The sequence below is a fragment of the Cupressus sempervirens genome, chromosome 8, assembly GCF_028749045.1.
Source record: "Cupressus sempervirens isolate cs-2001-9-10 chromosome 8, ASM2874904v1, whole genome shotgun sequence".
NCBI lineage: Eukaryota > Viridiplantae > Streptophyta > Pinopsida > Cupressales > Cupressaceae > Cupressus > Cupressus sempervirens.
Genome location: NC_143125.1, coordinates 219,816,587 through 219,838,024, shown reverse-complemented (window position 1 = coordinate 219,838,024; position 21,438 = coordinate 219,816,587). Strand labels below are relative to the sequence as shown.

The 21,438-nt window shown below is 35.5% G+C and overlaps 2 pseudogenes; one reads left to right on the top strand and one right to left on the bottom strand.

The window, feature by feature from the left end:
- Window positions 1-834: 834 nt before the first annotated feature.
- LOC149542280 (uncharacterized) lies at window positions 835-20,009 on the bottom strand (annotated as a pseudogene).
- On the top strand, window positions 7,418-8,660 carry LOC149542281 (anaphase-promoting complex subunit 8-like; annotated as a pseudogene).
- Window positions 20,010-21,438: the final 1,429 nt, after the last annotated feature.

Here is a 21,438-nt window from a genome sequence, read left to right as displayed (position 1 = left end):
ATCATATTTCCACAATCCATTTGTAATGCAATTTTGTTTTGGATTTGATTGTGTGTGTTTTTTAGCATCATTGTTTCAGACCACTCTCCGTAAAATCCATCATCAGCCGGATGAGAGAGTGCAGGATGCATGCAAAATGTTAAATTATATGCAAGGCATGTGAACTGTTTTATAGAATGCCTAAAAAAAATCAACAGTAACCATTCTTTCCTACTCTTATTAGAAATAGTTCCATCAAGATAGCTCAAGTCCATACTAAATGTCTTAATGATTGAGTTTCTATATATAGTTATCTTATTTTAGGGCACCAAAATGGGTTTTATCCCCTCACACAAGTAAACAATTTATTAAAATATCCTAGATTTGTAATTATAAAGCTTTGCTTCGAACAAAATGCCACAATCAAATTGTGAACTAGAGAATAGTGCAAGGCCACACATGCAATTACTTCCCAAAAATACTATGATAAGAAAAGATAATTCTTACACACTACTTGAGATCTGAAACAGAACAAGCTTCAACAATACATTGCAATATATATATGGATCTTTTGACACTGTTACTAAAATCATTTACCTTCTAGGTAAGAACATAAGTTTGTTTCAATATACAAATCTTCAAAAGGAATTTCATATCAAAAAATAAAAGTAACAAAAAATAAATTAAATTGTAGTGCACTAGGAATAATATAGCACATAATGAGTACTAAACCTCAATTGAACAAAAGACTATACAATGGCTTCAATAAAACTGATGCTACACCTAAACCATCACTTGTAGCAAGCTACTTGAAGATATGTAGTACAAACCATCCCAGAGAACAACCTCTAATTTTTAAAAACTTTCGCTTTTACTTGGTGAAGCTTTACTTTTTGCCTTGGCAAAGTCAATCAGGTCTTCAAACAACTTATCTTTAGGTTTAACTTGTTTGTTGGAAGTTAAAGATTGATGTGGATATGCATCATTGTAAGTTCCATGATGAATGGAGATGTTTTGTGTCCTTGATATCAACTCATCATGTGTTGATTCACTGTAACGATGTGTAGACTGGCCAGAACCCAAAGCTTGTTGCTGCTGAAAAAATTGTTGTCTTTGATTGTACTTTGTTGGAGGAGAGGGAATAACTGTTATAACATTGCTATCATATATGGGAGGTCCTTGCAGATTATCTACACCTTGTGATGTATTTTGTGATTGCTCCACTTCCTAAGGAGCGAGAGGAAGGCTTTCAGAAGTCTTTTGTGTTGATGCCTTTGAATTCTGTGATTGTGGCCCATATAACAGAATTGATTGTTGTGGACTAAGAGACTGCCTTGCTAGACTTGACCATTGCAAACCTTGGCTAGATTTTTCAAAATATGACTCTGGGCCATGGTATGGAAACTTCTGGTATTCATTCTATTGTGTTGATGACATCCCTGAAGAGTAACCTCCATTTCGATATGGAGAATTTGATTGTGAATTCAAAGGATATGGTGAAGTTTGCTGAGAAAGAGATACCGGTGGTGAATGTGTGTATTTCTCATTGACTATGCTAGCTGTTGGTGGAGTTGCAGTAGTTGGTGACTCGTAAGCAAAGGGTCATAATCTGTAGCAAGAAGCAAGGTATTAAAAAAATGTCAAAATAATAGCTCAAGTTGATTTGAACATAACAGAATTCCCTAGAACCTATGAACATATTTTTATGGTATTATGCAACTATCGATAATGTAGCTAAATTTAATTAATAGACATAACTAAAATTTGTAGTTGAACAAAAACTCTATGCATCAAAGTCCAACTAAAATTTGTAGTTGAACAAAAACTCTATGCATTAATTCTTAGTTTAATAAGTTTATATATAGTCCATAGAGTTTAGTATGGGCTCATTACCTTTGGCATCTAGATTGAGATTCATGTTACCCTGAGTTAAAGCCATGGTGTCCATGTCTTTGTTATTTTTTTAGTCACCTCACCAAAGTGCCTCATCAAGGTCAGTCTTTAGGTCCACTCATCGAGCTTGCTCACCAAGTCAGCTCGCCATGTCGCATCTCTAAGTGGCCTCGCTAAGTTACCTTGCCAACTTGCCCCACCAAGTTGCCACTTTAAGCCCACTCACCATGTTAGATCACCAGGCCAACTCCTCAAGTCAGCTCACCAAGTTGACAATTGAAGTATGCTCACCAAGTTGACTCTCTAAGTTCGCTCATCAAGTCCGCCCCCTAGGCCAACTCTCTAGGTCAGCTCACCAAGTCACCCCCACCCAATCACCTCAACAAGTTGACTCATTAAGTCAGCTCACGAAGTCAACTCACCTAGTGGTTTAACCACCTTTCCCCAGCAAGTGCGCTTGCTCAATGTGCTTGCGAAGTTTCCCCATAGAGTTTCTTCTCTAAGCCCGCTCACCATGTAAACTCACTTGGTTGGCACACCAAATCAACTTTTCTAGTATGCTCGCCAGGTCGGCTCGCCAAGTCAGCTAACGAAGTCACCCCACCAAGTTATGTCACCAAGTCGTATGTTCAAGTACGCTCATCAAGTTGACACTTTAAGTTTTCTCATCAAGTCACCCAACCAAAGTGCCTCATCAAGGTCAGTCTTTAAGTACACTCAATAGGTCAGCTCACCAAGTCGCTTTGTGAAGTTGCCTCACCAAGTGGCCTTGATAAGTCAACTCACCAACTTGCACCACCAAGTTATGACTTTAAGTCGACTCGCCATATCAGCTCGCCAGGTCGACTCCCATAGTCATCTTGCCAAGCTGACAATTCAAGTACGCTCACCAAGTTGACTCTTTAAGTTCGCTCACCAAGTTTTCCTCCTAGGTTAACTCTCCAGGTCAACCCACCAAGTCACCCCCATCGAGTAACCTCAACGAGTTGACTCTTTAAGTTAGCTCACCATGTCGACTCACCCAGTGGTTTTACCACCTTGCCTCAACAAGTTGGCTCACTATGTGTGCTTGTCAAGTTGCCCCATTGAGTTGCTTCTCTAAGCCCACTCACCATGTTAGCTCACTTCGTTAGCTCACCAAGTTGACTATGCAAGACACTGATCCAAAAATTACACTAGTAATCCATCATTGAAAGGTCGATAATCTCACAAAATAAAAACATTGTTACCATGAAATAAGGACAATTCAACCTTAATAAGAATTAACGAGCATTGGCATCCCATTGCAATCCGGTTTAGTGGGTGAGTGGAGAACACACTTTCTCTACTCACCCACTTTGCCTGCACTCACCAACCACCCAGAATTAGTTGATGTGAAAATTGTTTATTGATGACTGAAAAATGGTATTTAGGGAAAGGTTTAATGGTGTGAAGCAAATTTTGGTTGCAGGAAACCTCAATGGGAAAGCCTATCAGCTGATAAATTAAAATAGAAATCATATAACATTGAAATTGAATACAAAATGAGATGTCCCTACACTTAATAAAAGTAAAATCCCCTAACTGCAACTGTTATTGCATGTGATATTTTGGATACTATTTCTATAAATTAGAGATTTAAAGCAACTCAAATTTATTGCCAATCAATAATAGAGGGAATTTTCAAACTCATTATATACTAATTCAGTCTCATGAACCCTTTGGTACCTCCATACGTATCAATAATTAATCAAAATATTACAATAAATTATCACTAATAATGAATACTCACACGAGAGCCTGCCTAGGGCATCCATTTTTTGTTAATGGAAACAAACATCCAAATAGAGACTAGAAGAATTTAAAAGAGCCTTCAAAAATCTCCCAATTTCTAGAGAGTTATCAATAAGTATTCTCTTAGCCCCTTCAATTGGAGGGTTTTAAGACAATTTTAAATAAATGGATCAGCATTTCAATATTGATCATGAAAGACCTTTAAATTACATTCAAAATGGAGTGGAATCATTTTTTATGTAGAAGCTAGTAGATCAGAATAAATCTCCATTATGAAACTATCTCTCCTTAATTTGTTTTATAACAACACTTATTGCCTCCTTTAATTGGATCATCCTAGACCCATACCCATAGTCTCAAGACCTTGGGACCTCTTAATTTTCAAGTAATACTCTCCTTCCACTAGGCCTAACATCTTATCAATAACTCACCATCCATCCTTGATCTTGTATTGATCATTCTTCTACTTTTGTGAGTGATGCAGAGGGAAGAATGATGGCTTTCAAAACACAATAAGAGTTTCTAATTTCAGAGGTTCTAGACACTTGTGTCCAACAACTTTCAAATCCTTCAAGCCTATTGCTTGTTTAGGTCTGCCACAATATCCCTAAATACTGATTGGTTTCATAGACACCCAACTAACTTGGACACAGAAGCTTTTAAGACAATACCATACTCCTATAAATTGAACTCAAGTACACAGTACTCTGCCTTATTAATCATGCTGCATACTTGATAACTTTGGCTCTTCTCAGCTCCAAACCCTCATTCCATAGGGCCTTCTCAAAACCTGGATCTCTACACCAGCCTGTACTCAAATGATGATTGAACCACACGCCATTCAATATATTAATATGTTTTCAGACATAAAAATCTACTCCAAACTCGGGCAGATCATTCTCTGCTGTATCCAGCTTTCAATCTCATTATACCTTCAAACTACACCTTTCCTATGATCACTCCTATTCCCATAAGTCTACATGTGCATGGTTAGTAAATTAATAATATAAATTAGAAGTTTTCATTCCATGAATACAAGGCCTTTAAACTATTCATGGAATGACCCCCATTCCTAAAACTCTACTGCAGTCGCAAGTATAAACAGAGAACACTGGGTCAATCAGTAACTGGCACAACCAATGATCTTTAACACAATCTAGATGGCATTGGGTAACACCTCAAATGAGTGAAGAACTCTAACAACCCGTATTAATCTCTAATTTAGTCAATACAAACTTCCAAAATAAAGAGAATGCAAAATTAAGAGTATTTCTTATTGCCCACTGTTTGCAGATCCGTACACCAGTTTTTCACAGCTATTAAATCTGAAACTCACTCAAAACTATTTTAAAATGGATAAAAGAAACTCTTCTAACTCATATATATGTTAGATCAATCAATTAAGACTTCCAAGGTAAATAGAATTGCAGAAATTGAGAGTTTTATATTTCTTCCTGTTTATGCCCGCATACACCTACCTCCTCCTCTATCATAATAGAGAGATATAAGATTCCTTATAACTTCCAAAAAAAAAAAAAAAAACCTTACCTTGGATCACAACCAGATAAGGACTCTCAATGTCCTAATCTTGTTAGCATGATAGTCCACAATTCACTTTTGGAGTCCAACCCCAAATCCTAAATTTTAGACACACACTATCACATTGTGGTCTCTCCTTAGACAAATAAAAAAATCCTATTGGTTTTGATTACAAGTTCAATCCCTGATCTCATAACACCTTGAAACTCTGATTGCATACAATTGCTCATGATTATCCACACATAACCCTTTTTAATTCACTTATTACCAGATTCTTGCTTGGATAAACCCTTACACTTGACTTGTACTATGGCTACGTGAAACTCCTTTTCACCATGGAGGAAACTTGTACTCTATCTTGGCTGAGTAAGACATATACAACTCACCTTACTTTGCTTCTTGACCAGTACAACCTACTCACTATTTTAGTGACACTCAACAATAAGACAACCACTTAATACCTCTTGATCCTTGTATTAACATCTACCCATGCACTTAGACACTTCCTAAACTCTTATCTAAATTTTCCCACACCCTTCATGCATATCCAAGTCATTAAATACAACTTCTTAATCAAACAAAAAGAAATTAACTTGTGATTGTTCCCTATAACAGTCCCACTGATTCTTTGCAACTCTTTGTTTTGTTCGACCTTCTTGGAAATTCTTGCCTTAACCAATACATCCACCATCTGAAGGACATTTTTTCCCCATCTTTGAATTACTTTCATTTCCAACACACCCTTTAACTGTGGACAAACCCTCTTTATCATCATTGTGACTATCTAAATCCTTCCCTGTGACTGTCTAAACCCTTCCCTGTGACTGTTACTGTCACTTTCTTGTCATTTAATACATGTTTCCTACTAGGTTTAGGAAAATTAAATATAGTGTGTTTACATCCTAATAGATGATTTAAAGGCCTTATTTCATGTAGATCCTATTGGAAAACTACATTTATTCACTATGAGGATTAACATCAAAGAACATCAACTGAAGAGAATCCAAAATATGCCCAGGTTATACATATCATCTTGATAAAGGAAAATAATATTTTCAAGTTGTAATATCTTCCAATGAATGGTCAATCCATTGCTAAAGACCAATTCAATAGATATGAATCTAATCAGCAATCAATTCAAATCCAGTCTGTGGTGACTCAGCAATAAGAAAGTTTTACACATCTTGGAATGGATAGATTAGTATACATATATATGCAACTTGGATTTAATACAAAAGGAGTAAGGAATCTTGTTATAGTGTAGTGAACAAGTTGGTCGTTTAGATAAAGGGATAGATTAACATTAGTATATCCATTCAAAATGTGAATCATGAGTAATAAGGAAGAAAGAATATTTACATTGGATGGAGAGAAAACCAAATCATAATAGAACTAGTTCTAAACACAAAATATCACTTATTCATTATAGAGGAGATAGAGTACTAATTAGATATAGTTCATATGGAAATAAGGGGTTAAGAAAATGGATGAAAAGAACATAGATTATTATTTATTCATTTGGAAAGAGTTATCTTGTTAAAATAATATCAAGGTATTCAGTTATAACTAGATCCATCTTACAATCCTTAGTCAATGGAATTTATGATTCAAAGACAAAATTAGGGCAGATATAGCAAGGGACATTATAGAACAGGCATGTTGTATAGATGGGCTAGGGGATTGCATTTATGTTGCAACTTAGTGCAGATTAGTCAAGACCATATTTGGTTGTTCCAACATTGGAGGATTATACAACCACATAATGGACTATTCTCAACTATCATGTGACCTCCCTAAATCATATATCTTTACATTATTTCTACTATGCTACTTCTACTATCAAATCTAACTATAAAACTTGAATATCATTCACCATACATCACTCCTACAGGTGTACATTCATCATTTATAATCAAATTCAATTATTGTGAGTTTTAAAATTATGTATCTTAGTGATTTTAAGTTATTCAAGTATTACAAAATTGATATAAAAATAAAGGATATAACATTTAATGTAGACCCATGAAAATTCTCTACCTAGGGCTTCATTCTTGAATAATTGTAGGCAATTTGAGGGGTAATTCATTTAATTCCAATCATATTAACACTTGCGTGAATTTTTTTATTGTTGACTACCAAATATAAGTACAATTTCCTGTAAGAGAGTGTTAAGGTTGTAGGCTGCCTCATATCAAACCTCAACTACTTCTTTTCATTTGGGTTAGCCATTTGATTGGAAGAAAAATTATCTAGTACTTAGAGTAATGACACTCTTGATGCATTCAGAATGTACTTGTATGGCATTGTGCTATATAAATATGGAAAGGATAAATCAGCTTGTGATGTTCTTGTGATATCTTTTAATGCATATACATGGACCTGGAGTGTCTGGCTTGAGCTATAGGCTTTACGTACAAATATTAGTATCCTAAATAGGTTTGAGTTGAAAGATTATTGGATGAAAGATTTTTGTTCTTGTAAGTGCTTACTTGGAACTCCACAAAATTATTGAAGGTTTAGAAAAATATATGATGTTACAGGGATATTTCCTTTCAGAGAGTATATTTTAGGCCATATCAGCATCAATATTTTATAATTCAAGTGATTATAAGAGAGATGAAAGCTTATATATGGATATGCTCAAGTATGATGCCTATCATATTGACAGTATGGATATCTTTACAAACATATATTATGTAAAAGAATTTTTTACGTCTTTACCTAGCACATAAAGTATTTTTTTACTGAAATATATAGGCCTAAGTCTAGTTTTATAATTTGAAATTATTGTAGTCTCAAAGGTTAGAATGAAAAGGTTGTTTTGTATTTCATGTGGGCAATAAAGATGAAAAAGAACTATTTGGTGGAAACTTCGTAGTTAAGTGCACTCAAGCTGGAGTAGTACTAGGATTGGTAACCTCCTGTGAAGTCCCTGTGCTTCACCTCTATGACCATCACCTAGATCTAATGAGTAGTAAGTGTTCCATTTTTTCTTAGGAGAGATGGATTCATATTGAATTACTACACATGAAATATGAGTCAATGAGTTGGACTCAAAAGATACATGGTTAAATCCTGGCAGCAATATCACAATCTGACTTGATGTGAAAATTATCTCCTACATATCAAAAGAACTACCTTTCAACATGGGCACTTATGGGGCAAGAATATGTTGAAATGAAAAATACTCCAGTTGGTGTTGATTCTTAATAATGATTTATTGATATAAATCAAATAGACTATTATGTGATATGATTTAGGGAAAAAACTGTGAAATTTTATCCATGCTCAACTATGTTCTTTATTATCATCAGAAAGCAACTTTTTTGGGTCTTGATGATGCTCGCTTGTGAATTGATATTTATAATTTATATGATAATGAGAAATTGCAAATGCTTGATCAAGCCATGAAGTATTATATTAAGGATTTAAGAAACATGCATCTAGGGTGCCATGATGAAGCTATTACAAAATGAATCTTGACAGCAAGAAAATTAGTAGAATTATTTTCCCAAAAATGATTGAAGCACTATTGTACCTTGTAAATACTTTGAATAAAATAGGAAAAAGTGATTTTCTTTATACTTGGAAATACTTTGAACCTTATCCAATGTGACTAAATGCAATTTTATCTTTGGTATTCTTGTTACTGAGTGGAGGAGCATAACTTGTAAAACTTTCCCGCAAAGAAAAATCAAACAAATTGTCATTTTTCACTAAAATATATCATACAAATGTAATTTACTAACACAATGTATTAAAGAGATGGTTCTTTCAGTTTATATTCTTATCTACTAAAATATTAAGATAGGGGAAAAGAATGAGAAACTGATTACCATTTTTCCTGTCAAACTAATATGCAATATAATAACCCTAATGTTTGACAAACCTTACTAAGAAATTAGTATTCCTTTACATAAGGAATCATGGTGAGGTAAGGGAAGCGATGAATCTGTGGAAGAGTAAACATGTACAACATCTATGGCATCTTCTGCCACTTTGGTGGTGTTGGTTTAAGCAGCCTCGTGCAAAAGCAATGTAAAACTCACAACACACACATTCGACACTACCCCAATTTTTGAGGTTGTTACATTGAAGCAACCAAACTGTGTCTTGTATTGCCATTAGGCATAACTATGATAATCAGTTACTCTATGGAATTTGAAATGCTTTTAGCTTGGCAAATTAGATGACCTTTTCGCAGATTGATTACCTTGACAATAAATTAGTTTTTTCAATGTTAATTATGTAAAAGCTATATTGAAAATTGACAATAAATTATGTCGAATCCAAAATGAATTAATAAAAATTTAATTTGTCATATGAAATTATGTAGAATCCAAAATGAATTCAATCCCAATTTTTTAACAAATCTATCTACCAGACCCTGTTAACAAATCCCAGTATTTGCCTTCCATGGAAGTTCTTTTTCAAATTGGTACTCCATGATAAGGTATTTGCTACTATTACTCCTATTTATGCTTTTTTGTCTATTCTAAGAATTATCTTTAATGGTTTACTTCAACATAAGTTGCTACTTTTATATCATGTGCACTTATTCTCTCTTTTCTTGTAACCATGGACAGAAGAACCATAGTTTTCATACAAAAGTTTGAAAGAAGAATACATAGTAGAAGATACAACTATAAAGATTCTCAGTGATACTTAAATCTATTTGCCAAGTGGTTCTGATGGATCTGGATAGAGTCTATATTGGATCTTATATTTATATTATTATGTTTATCTTGATATTGATCAAACATCATAAATTCATATGAAATAGTTTTATTTTACAATTATATATATTTCTCTCTTTTCTTTTTATATATAAACACATGAACTTTATAAATTTATAAAAAAAATGTTTTATGAATTCAACTACAAAAATTCACAAACAAGATGTACCCTAACCCCTCCCTGAACTGAACCTACAATTTAACCTATTATACTTATATTTCAATGTAAACGACACAAGATTATAGATCAACTCATGAAGATATTATCATTCTACCATTCTCAGATTGGTTTTTCTTACAGTCATTTGGATTGCCATAGACCATAAAACAAGAGGGAAAAGCATGTGCTCTCAAATAGAATAAAATGTTGGCACATACCTGTCTTCCACATTCTAATTCCAATGGACAAAGTCACCAACATAGGTATTATGCCGAGTTATCGATAATAGATTCTAATGCATACATTCAAATGAAAAATATGAAAATAAACAAGCGGAACAACCTTAGTTATTTACCTTTGGGAACACCTAGTTTAGGGAAAACTCTAGTGCATGTTCTTGCTACAGTAATAGGAACACACTACTTGAGATCTGAAATAGAACAAGCTTCAACAATACATTGCAATATATATATGGATCTTTTGGCACTATTACTAAAATCGTTTACCTTCTAGGTAAGAACATAATTTTGTTTCAATATACAAATCTTCAAAAGGAATTCCATAACAGAAAAAAAAAGTAACAAAAAAATAAATTAAATTGCAGTGCACTAGAAATAATATAGCACATAATGAGTACTAAACCTCAGTTGAACAAAAGACTATACAATGGCTTCAATAAAACTGATGCGACACCTAAACCATCACTTTTAGCAAGAAACTTGAAGATATGTAGTACAAACCATCCCAGAGAACAACCTCTACTTTTTAAAAACTTTCACTTTTACTGGGTGAAGTTACCTCATTGCATTTTATAGATAAGAAGTCTACAACAGTTGGTGACTCGTAAGCATTAGCACTGAGGAAATCCATTGTCTGCTTAGTTTGTTGGCCATGAGTATCAATATTTTAAAGTCCTGGTGGTGGAGGTATCAATGGGAGTCGACCTGTTCACTGATTCTTTTCAGTGTTATCAACTCTCTGATGAGCTTGTGCACTAGATCTTGACCTACAATGCATAAAATGCTGTTATTTCTCTTTTGATTTTTCTCTATAGAAGCCTGTCAAATCATAGTACATGGATTTAATAGATGAAAGGAACTAGTTGAAAGAATTTGATGAGTAACTACATTATTTAAAAATTACACAAACCCATGGCATGTGTAAGAAACATCTTGGCAAAGCTTCTGCAAACACTTTCAAAAATACTAAATTACCACTTGTTTAAATCAACAATCACATTTCTATAAGAACTAGCCATCCACAGATAAGCTACCTGCAAGCTAGTTGTGTTAAATTATCCTCAATATCATCTTCCTCATGGTTGACATTGACAAGAGGAGCTGCATGAGTTGATGTTCTTTTTGACGTAACAAGAGACCCTGTAGTAATGGAGTCATGTTTCCCTAGCACATGATCTAATTCATCATTCAATGCAAGACCTTGAACAAGAAGCTCCTCGTCCCTGCATTAAATTTGAAATAATGGTGAACCAGCTAGATAATGGGCTAATACAACATGCTTTATTGCTAGTGAGAAACATTAAAAACTAGTTCACTTTGCATTTTTAACCTTGGGCAGGGTCTTAGCAACATGCTTGTATTGAACCTTTGATGTAAAGGAGAAGTACACAAGCTCACAACCCTCATGAAGGCTTTCTTAGATAAGAAGTTTGTAAGCAGACACAAATCCTCACTAATAATGCTACTGCAAATTTCTTATTTAAATCCAAACAAAGTTGTATTATCTTGGGCAGAGGAGACTACTATTGTTTGTGGTTAAGGATCCTTTAGGTTATTAGAATCACATGCAAATTGGATGTGACATTGTAGTAAACAAACTGTAATAAGAGTTAGGAGCTTGCCTAGTGATTAGGGCTTGAGACTGGACACTGCATGAAGAATTTGTAAGCATTTGAGTCTCAAGCGTCACTAGCTCAAAATCAAACTAAAAAGGAAACTTGGCGAATAAAACTAAATAAAAATAGTCTTCTTGAGTAAACATCAACATTGTATGAACAATACCATTACAATGCACTATACTTGGTACAAATATATTGTTGGCTGAGTATAAAGAACATTGGTGGTGAATTCAAGTCCAAGCTACAAAAGCAAAGACATTTACATAAAAACTAAGCAACCCTGTCTGGCAAGAAAAGATATATAGAGATTTCCGACTGAAATTACAAATTGATGCTAAAAAACTTAAACCATAAGAATTGTTCTATAGAATAATAAATAAGAAAGATGAAGAATCAAACACCTGAAGGATACAATGTTGATGCACCTTTAGAAAGATCTTCTGAAAGACATCATATGCTCAGGCTGAAGGAGCTTTGAGATTCATTACTACACTCGGGAATGGGCTCATCTTCAATCTTGAAGATGAGCCCATTCCCAATTGTAGTAATGAATCTCATATAATGCAATCTCATCTATGAAGTGTATTAAAAGCTAATAGAGCATCTTCGCTAGCTGATCTCCCTTACGAGCCATAGGAGAATGCTGAAGATAGTCATGATGCTCATAGGCACATCGTGACTATCTTCAACATTCTCCTATGGCTCTTGTGGTTCTACTCTTATAACATGAGGCTTCCTCTTCTTTTTTCAAGCATAAGGTTGATGTGGCTCTGTAATAAGAAATAAATGGGTTTAATTTGGATTATGTACAATACAAAGAAAACCAAAATGTAATAGCAATTTTTAACAGAGAAATGAACTATATAAACTTATAAAGCTCATAATAATAAAAGGCCATAAACAAGAGCTAAATTCTAAGTGGAAAAATTTTGGACACATGAAGCGTACCTGATTGATCAAAATCAAATCACTACCAAGCCTTTTAACCACTCCTTAATAGCACTTTCTCTATCACCAAGTTTGCAGCAGGGTTTCTGTTTATTTTTGGATCTGATGTTAATATGGCATCTCCATCTAGAAATTTCTTTAGATCCTGAAAGATTTATACATGAAGTGATCAAAAACTCAAAATCTATCATGAGAAATAGAGCCCCAACACTGATAGTTTATACATTTGCTAAAATCATAACAACCCTGTTCAAGGAAAAGCATCCTTTAATTCAATATGGTTCACAAGAAAAGACTCAGTTTATACAATTAGGATGAAAACATTAGTAAGGGACATTGATTGCGAGCACAACTAATATATTGTTCAAAAAAATGGCAGTGAAACTGACATTTGTATTTGTGCCAAGTACAATTAATTATGTTATGTATCACCACATGGGTACCATATGCAAAAGAAACATTAAAAGCCATCATAAAATACTACCTTTGATCAGTCTCTGAAGCATAACAATCTTAGATGATGGAACTTCAACATCCTTGGAAAATAATTCACATAAGATGTTAGCTAGCTCTAAACTTCAGTTCAGGCAATTGCTAGACAACATTTAATATTTCTTGCAAAGCATTCAAAATTCAAAACTATTATACAAGAAAATCTCAATCAAAACTCTGTGACCTCTAGCATCCCTCTTGTCTGTACAAATGTGGAAGTTTTCATCAACCCATGGGCATTCATCACCATCTCCAAGCTTTATCTCTAAGACCTATTTAATTCTCTGTCTTAAATGATGAAATATATAAGCATTTATATAGTAATATTTTAAAGTTTTAAATTCCAATAAACTTCAACATAATACATATTTTACGAGCTTTATTTCTCAACATGTTTTATGGGAAACTAGAATTTGGCGGCTAGCGATGTAGAGTGTATGTTTAGCGATTAAAAATATAAGACTCTTATCATTAAATAATTTTAATTTTTTTGTGAAAATTCTTTCCAAAGAGATGAGCCAAGTCTAAGCCCAAGGAATCACCAAATTTTAATGTCTAATGCCTACACCTTAGATCAAGCAGATTGAGCCTTGGAAACTTTTCCAGAGCTGAAATCATTTCCAAATTTTTTTAGAGAAGTCATAATGAGTAGTCTCATTACAAAGTTTTAGAGAAGTCATAATTGGCAGTCTTATTAGTACCAATAGAAGACACGAAAAGGTGGGGTAAGGGCCATCAGCAATAGGTGAACAATACAGAGGGCCCTAAAATGACTGAGGGAATGGATCTATATTCAAAAGGCCGAACTAGATTTTTCACCCAAGGTACCCACTCTATTAATTATTTTTCAGTGGTTTCAAACATTTCCACACACATAGACTCAAATGTATGCACTCTTTGCTGATTGGTATTGTATTGTTATAGAGTATACTACTAATTTGGGTACAAATAGTACAATAAAACCACATTGGATGACATTCCATCAGTCATCAAATAATGATGTTGCAGTCCCCACTAATCCAATCATGTCTTCACAATCTAATCCAACGAAGAAAAAGGTGGTAGATCTACTTGGTCCTTAGTATTCTCCTGTTTAGACTGATCCAAACTATCATATTATTGGTTTGGTGATATCGTAAAGCTAGTACCCTTCTTGTGAACATTTCGAGTCTCATCTATGTGAACGATTGCTAAATTTCTCCCAAGCAACATATGATCCTTCAACAAGCTTTTATACTCCAATAATGAGACCTAGTTTTGATGGAAATATTAGTTTCTGTACATTTCTTGGATCTATTGCTGCTACCAAGTATATGTTAGAGTAAATAATTAATTATTAATTATTTATTCTATTGCTTAAGCTTACTTAGGTCATGCATTTATTTAATATTTCATATTTAATGCATGTAGTGGTTAGTTGGTGACAACACGGGAGTTTGTTCCCTTCTAGTTGTCACACTTATCTTCCAGCTTGTTCTACAAGCTTCCATGAGCTCTTTATATTCGAGCTCTCCTCTTTGTATTTTCACATCGAATATCATCATATCATTTCTTATTGTAAATACATTTCTTCTTGTGTTTGCATTATGATGGCTCTCATGTCCATTTAGGGTTTTTGCCCGTGCTCCATGCTCCTCCCCTTCTATGGCTTCTCTTTGACAGGTTCGTATGCAGGTGATCTTGGCGTCTTCGGAGTTGGCTTTCCTCAACTCCAACATGGTATCAGAGCCTTCCTGCTGCAACTTCGTTGAAGAAATTTTGAAGCCGTGATTTGAAGTCACAAACCCTAGTTTGTTTGTGCAATTTTTCTTCAAATCAGGGGATCAGCAATTTTTGGAGCACTTTCAGCCCAAACGGACATCACCATTGGATCCGGAAGGCCGTTTGCAGTCAGGATTCATATAAAATTTGTCATTTTTTGTCACAGGGCAATTTTGGCGATTTTTTGAGGCCTCCAGGAGTCTGCCGTACGGTTGTACGGACGCTGCAACGGATTTTTTTTAAAAAAAAAATATATTTTCGGCAACGCCGCCGTCGCGCCACCTGCGCGCAGCCCGCAGTGGCCGCAGCAGGCAGCGCCGCCCGCGCTCCGCCGCGGCCCGGCCTCCTCTCGGCAACCGCCCGTCCGCCGCCCTCCGCCGGCGGCTCCTCTGCCTCCGCCGCCCCTACGGCCACCTCCGCCAGTTCTTCGCCCGCCGCTCCGACAGCTCCGCCTGACAACTCTGCGCCACATCTGCAGCCGAGTTAGCCACTGTAGGGGTGACACGTGGCCTGGGTGCCACGTGGCACCTTGCCACGTGGACCCGCCACGTCACCCCTGCCACGTCAGCACTGCCACGTGGCACTCTATTTTTTGCTGTGACGGCCACCAAACCATCAAATTTAATCGCATGACTTGCTGACGTCAGCGCGATGTCATCAACCTGCCTTGCACCTCTCCTGATTTGGTTTTGGACCTACTTGTGGTTTTTTGTCCATAACTCTTGCATACGGAGGTATTTTTCCGAGCCGAAAGAAGCACCGGAAAGCTGGTTCCGAGACAGAGATTTTGGTGCAGGTATTTTTTGGTTTTGATGCTTTTTTATTGCTCGTTTTTTCTGTTGAAGTCCGAAGTTCTGTTTTTGACTCCGGCATGCATATCTTTTGCGTCCCATGTCTATTTTTTGAAAACTTTATATTTCTGGAAAGATGGTGCTGTGTTCTTTTTAGAAATGTAGTCCTTTTTCTTCATTTTTGGCCTCTTCTCTTTCTATCATAGTTTTGGCATTTTTGCTCTATGGTGGATATTTTGAGTCTTTTAGGCCCGAGGATCGTTTTCCTGGCATGGTTTGCTTTCTTTTTGGCTGTACTTTCTTTTGGTTCAGCTCTTTTTCATTTTTGATCATTGTAGCTATCATTTTGAAACACTTTTTATTCTCGCACTGAGATAAAGTGTCACTTTTGCATTCTGGGAGTCATGAACGTTGTTTTGAGTCAGCTGTGCATGCACTATTTCATAAAGCACCATGGGGGGGATTATTTGTTTGCTGTTTTAGGCATTCTCCCTTTGTCAAGTGAGTGTCCCTTCCACGACATTAGCCCCATGCAGAGTCAGTTAGACCGTGTCTTTATCAGTGTCTGTACTTCTTTTCCTCTTTCCTCGTTCTTGGTTCGTTTGCAGGAGTTTTTGGCTCACCTTCTCAGTTGCCTGTCATCACACCCCATCTGCATTAAGGGGGGGTTATGCTGTGTTCTAATGCATCCATGGTTTGATGGTTCGATAGTGTGAACTATGTATTCAGTGGTTGATCCTATATACAAGGCGATTGTAGTGGCTGGCTACCTATGCATTTCGGTGAGATGAATCATCTACCATATAGACATGCTTAGTTCGTGCCTTCTTCTTCCATGGAGGTTCTTCACATCAGCAGTTTGATAGATTTGCGGCTCTTCATGCTTCAGTGATGCTGCTTCTTCATGATCATTCCTTGTTCCTGCTTTAGGGGACAATTTCCCTAGTTGGAGACTTCTTCAGCTCTTCACTGGGTTCTTACCTCTTTTTGGGGGAGGGTTTTTCCCATGTGGTTTTCTCTCTTTCCTCGCTTACAAAGGTTGCATTTTCTTGCATTGTACTTGGGTACCTAACATGGCCTCGTTGCCGGGACCCATTATGCATTCATCTTTGTTTTGTGAGCGTAAGGCATTTCCCTAAGTTGCACTTAAGGGGGGGTGTTAGAGTAAATAATTAATTATTAATTATTTATTCTATTGCTTAAGCTTACTTAGGTCATGCATTTATTTAATATTTCATATTTAATGCATGTAGTGGTTAGTTGGTGACAACACGGGAGTTTGTTCCCTTCTAGTTGTCACACTTATCTTCCAGCTTGTTCTACAAGCTTCCATGAGCTCTTTATATTCGAGCTCTCCTCTTTGTATTTTCACATCGAATATCATCATATCATTTCTTATTGTAAATACATTTCTTCTTGTGTTTGCATTATGATGGCTCTCATATCCGTTTAGGGTTTTTGCCCGTGCTCCATGCTCCTCCCCTTCTATGGCTTCTCTTTGACAGGTTCGCATGCAGGTGATCTTGGCGTCTTCGGAGTTGGCTTTCCTCAACTCCAACAGTATAATGGGAATCTTACAATTTTATCTAGTTAGAATGGGTCATCATCACAAGAGTTTGGAAACTCTTTGGTACTCTCCAATGTAGGTCCCAAACTTTAGCAACCCAAACAACTAGAATTGTGCAAATAACAATACCATTAGCATAGCAGACCATGCTTCTCTTTCATCAACCTACTAGTATACATATTCAACACTATCCTCCTAGCTATATCCTATACCATCCATATATTCCATATTTGTATGTGCCATCCTAAAAATGCACAATTTAGGAGGCAATAGTGGTTTTACATAGCTTCCTACTGGTAGGTCATATCCACCAGTAGCTACTAGTGTGAAATTCTCTATGTCATCATAGTATAAGCCAGGGATGGCTATTGGGAAATCTCCCCATATTGGCATTCTTGCAAGTTATGGTAACTATACCACAACACCATTAGGATACAGTGCAAGTCTTACTGCAGCTATAGGAAATGTATCATTTTTTGATGATATTGGAGGATCCTATTATAAAGAAAATAATTTGTATATTGCTGGTCAGCAGGCTGAAGAATCTGGACTATGGTTTACTCAATAGCCTCAAGATATTTTAGAGGTGCAAGAAAATTCATATTACAACATGCACAAAATTCCCCACAGTCAAGATGTATAGCTTTGACTAGCATGGTATCAATCATGAAATTGCTATAATGCAAAGTGAGCTGAGTTGTGTCGAGCAGTCATACTTTCTAGAAGTTTTATGTTATAAGAAATATATCTTTTGAAATTTTCAAAAAAATGTATTTTGTTTGCTTTGTAATCAAACCCTTATAAGGATAATGTGGTTGTTTGATATTTGGCTATCTGCCACTATTTTTTGAGCCACAGGTCTGGAGTATGTAGTGCATTCGTAAGAAAGTAATATTTGATGACATTCACTAATTTTAATAGCTTTGCCCCGTTATCTACTACTTTTCCTAGAGTGAGGAAAGTTGTTATTTTATAATAATATATGAAGAGAATTTAAATTACTTATTTCTTCGTTAGTTACTAACTCTTTTGTAGGTTGTCATCCAATTTCCAATATTAGCAAAGATTTTTCAATTCCTACCATCATGGCATATGGTTAATACAGTCCATCTTCAAATTAATTGAACTTTTTGATGTCCATCTCCAACCCACTATGGCAATATAATTTAATTGAATTAATCTTAATAATTTCCAATCTTGCACAGCTAAGACCCCAATGAAACATTTTATCTTGAAAATCTATCATAAGCTTGACTAGCCACGTAATAAAGCATTTACGTTTCTAGTGGATCTTGGGCTTAATAAAGCTAAATGGAAAACGTATAATATTTATAAAAAAATTATATTATGGATAAATCTATTGCAACCACATATATTTTTAAAGCAAAACTAGTAGACTTCTACTACAGGGGAAGGCCAAGAATGAATTGATTTTCCAAACCAATTTGTTTTGCAGCTAGGTTTGCAAAAAAAATGGTGGCTTGCAAAATAAAAGGTTTTGAATAATGGTTTAGAAATAGAATAATATTTAAGTGACCTCTTCTAAGAAGATTAAAAAAATGAACCTTGACAACCGAAGACAAACTATGTAACCAATAGAAGAGCTAAAGACAACAAACAAAACATCATGGATACATACCAAGTTTGTAAACGTATGAAGTGTAAAAGCCTTTATACAACTATGTTGATTAGGTTATTCATAGATATTACCAGCTATCTCAAACACAAATAACATTCAACCTCACCAAATGGAAGCAACTTAGAGAACTTTCATTGTATACAAGAAAAATTGCAAAAATTAATTTAAGTACTATGTAAAGTCCTATTTGTATAATAGATAGTATTTTTTTCTTGTAGTGTACATCTTCAGGCTACTACTTAGTCAAGTGAAAGAAGTTTGTAGTCTGATATTAGATAATTCATAGCAAAACTTTCCTTTTCAATCATTTTGAAGGCATTATGCATCCAAGCATAGAAGTATAAGCTCAAAGTTTGTACTTGATCTTCATCCACTATTTCTGTTGCCTTTCTTACTAGAGGATAACCATTAATGGTAAAAATAATTTTTTTATCTTACCAGTGGGTTTGTTGCAGTATTCGAGCTGTGAGCTGGCTGCTGAAGCAATCTCCCCAGTAATTTCTCAACCATTATTATGTCACCTTTCACAGATGCCAAGTGCAAAGGTGTTCTTCCCTCACAATCGATTGCAGAAACTAAGTCCACAGAGGATGATTTGAGTAAAATATCCACAACTAGGTGCCCATTAATTCCTTTTGCTGCTAAATGTAAAGAGTTCTGGTTCAACTTATCCAGGGCAACTGCTTTTAACTTCCTGTTCTCGATACAATCATTGCATGAATCAACTTGTCCAATAAGTGCTACCTAGTGAAGAAAGGTTCTTCCCCATTTATCCCTTCTGTTAACTTTGTACCATTCCATATGCTTCACTGACCATTCAGGAGATTTCTTCGCTTTCTGATTTTGCTGCATAATCAAAGAGGGTTTTTCCATGTTCATCTTATAGAAGCTTTCCCTTTAATAAATTTAACATATTCTGCAGACACTTCGGGTGTCCTTTGAGGATGGCCTTTCGTGCAATATTCAAACAAACATCTTTACCATTTTCGTTCATGAAATCTTTCAAATCCCTTCGTTCTAGCGTTCATCACCCATATCTTGCATAAAAAATGTGATGCCTTGCATGCCATGAATATAGTCAAAGGGCCCATCAAAAGGAATTATAGTTTAGCATAGAGTCACTGATCCTATAGCACAAGAATGTGACAAGATTTTGCCCTGATTCCTACAAACTGCTCTCATCCAGCCTATAGGCAGACCAAGACACAACATGAGCTCGCTATGAACACCCACAACTTCTTCAGCATCTGGCATGTGGAGTAACTGCATCATGGTATGCTGCGATGGAATTCAAGTGTAGAGATTCTAAATATTTTAGGAAAACTCAAGGAAACCCCTACACCATGCTCTAGGTCCAGCTCCTTCCCATGCTCTCCATGAACATTAATGAAATTGAAAATGATTTTTGATTTTGAAGTTAAGCCCGTGTTGGTCGAAATTTCGACCAACATGGGCATATATGTAAGAAAAATAAAAATTTTCCTTCTATAATCCGATCAACATTTACCTTTTTAATTGATGGTCAAAATTTTGGTCAAAAATTGAGGTCAAATGTAGTAGTGGCAAGACTTAGGGTTTGAAAAGTTTTTTCAAAGGTTATTAAAAATGCAAGGCCAAAGAATCAAAAGCTCTAGCAAGCAAATAATGAATTCAATTCTAATTTTAATCTAGGATTTGGAAAAAAATATTTTGTAAAAATTAGACCAACAGTGGCTTTTTTCTAAAGATGATAGACTAATCGAGTCTATGGTTGAGCGAACCACATACCTGATTTTCCTTGGAACCTAACAAAACAGAGAGCAACAACAATAGGGAAAACTATGTACAGGAAACTACACAAAGACCAAAGAATTTACAAATGTATAGAAAAACCCTAAAATACTATTCATGGAAGAAACAAGTATTTTTTAGGAAAATACCTCTTTAAGTATTGTCCATGAACTAGCAGTTCAAGAATGTTGTCTGAAAAATCCTTGAGGATATAAGAGTCTTCTCCCCATGTATTTTCAATCATATATGGACCTAACCATATAGGATCGAACTTACCATGTTTTCCTTTATCCCCAATTCTGGCATTCCACATTAGGACTAAATCTCCATCTTCAAACTTTTTGTTTACTGTCCTTTTTTCATATAATGTCTTGACTTGTAGTTGCAACTTTTGGTTCCTGAGAGATGCTTCTCTCCTGGTTTCTGCTAGTCCTACAAGTTCATCCAACCTTTCTTGTATATCATCAATGATGTGTTCATCATACATTTGAATGTAGTTATAAAATCTCATTAGGTTATTCTGAGGCATCCT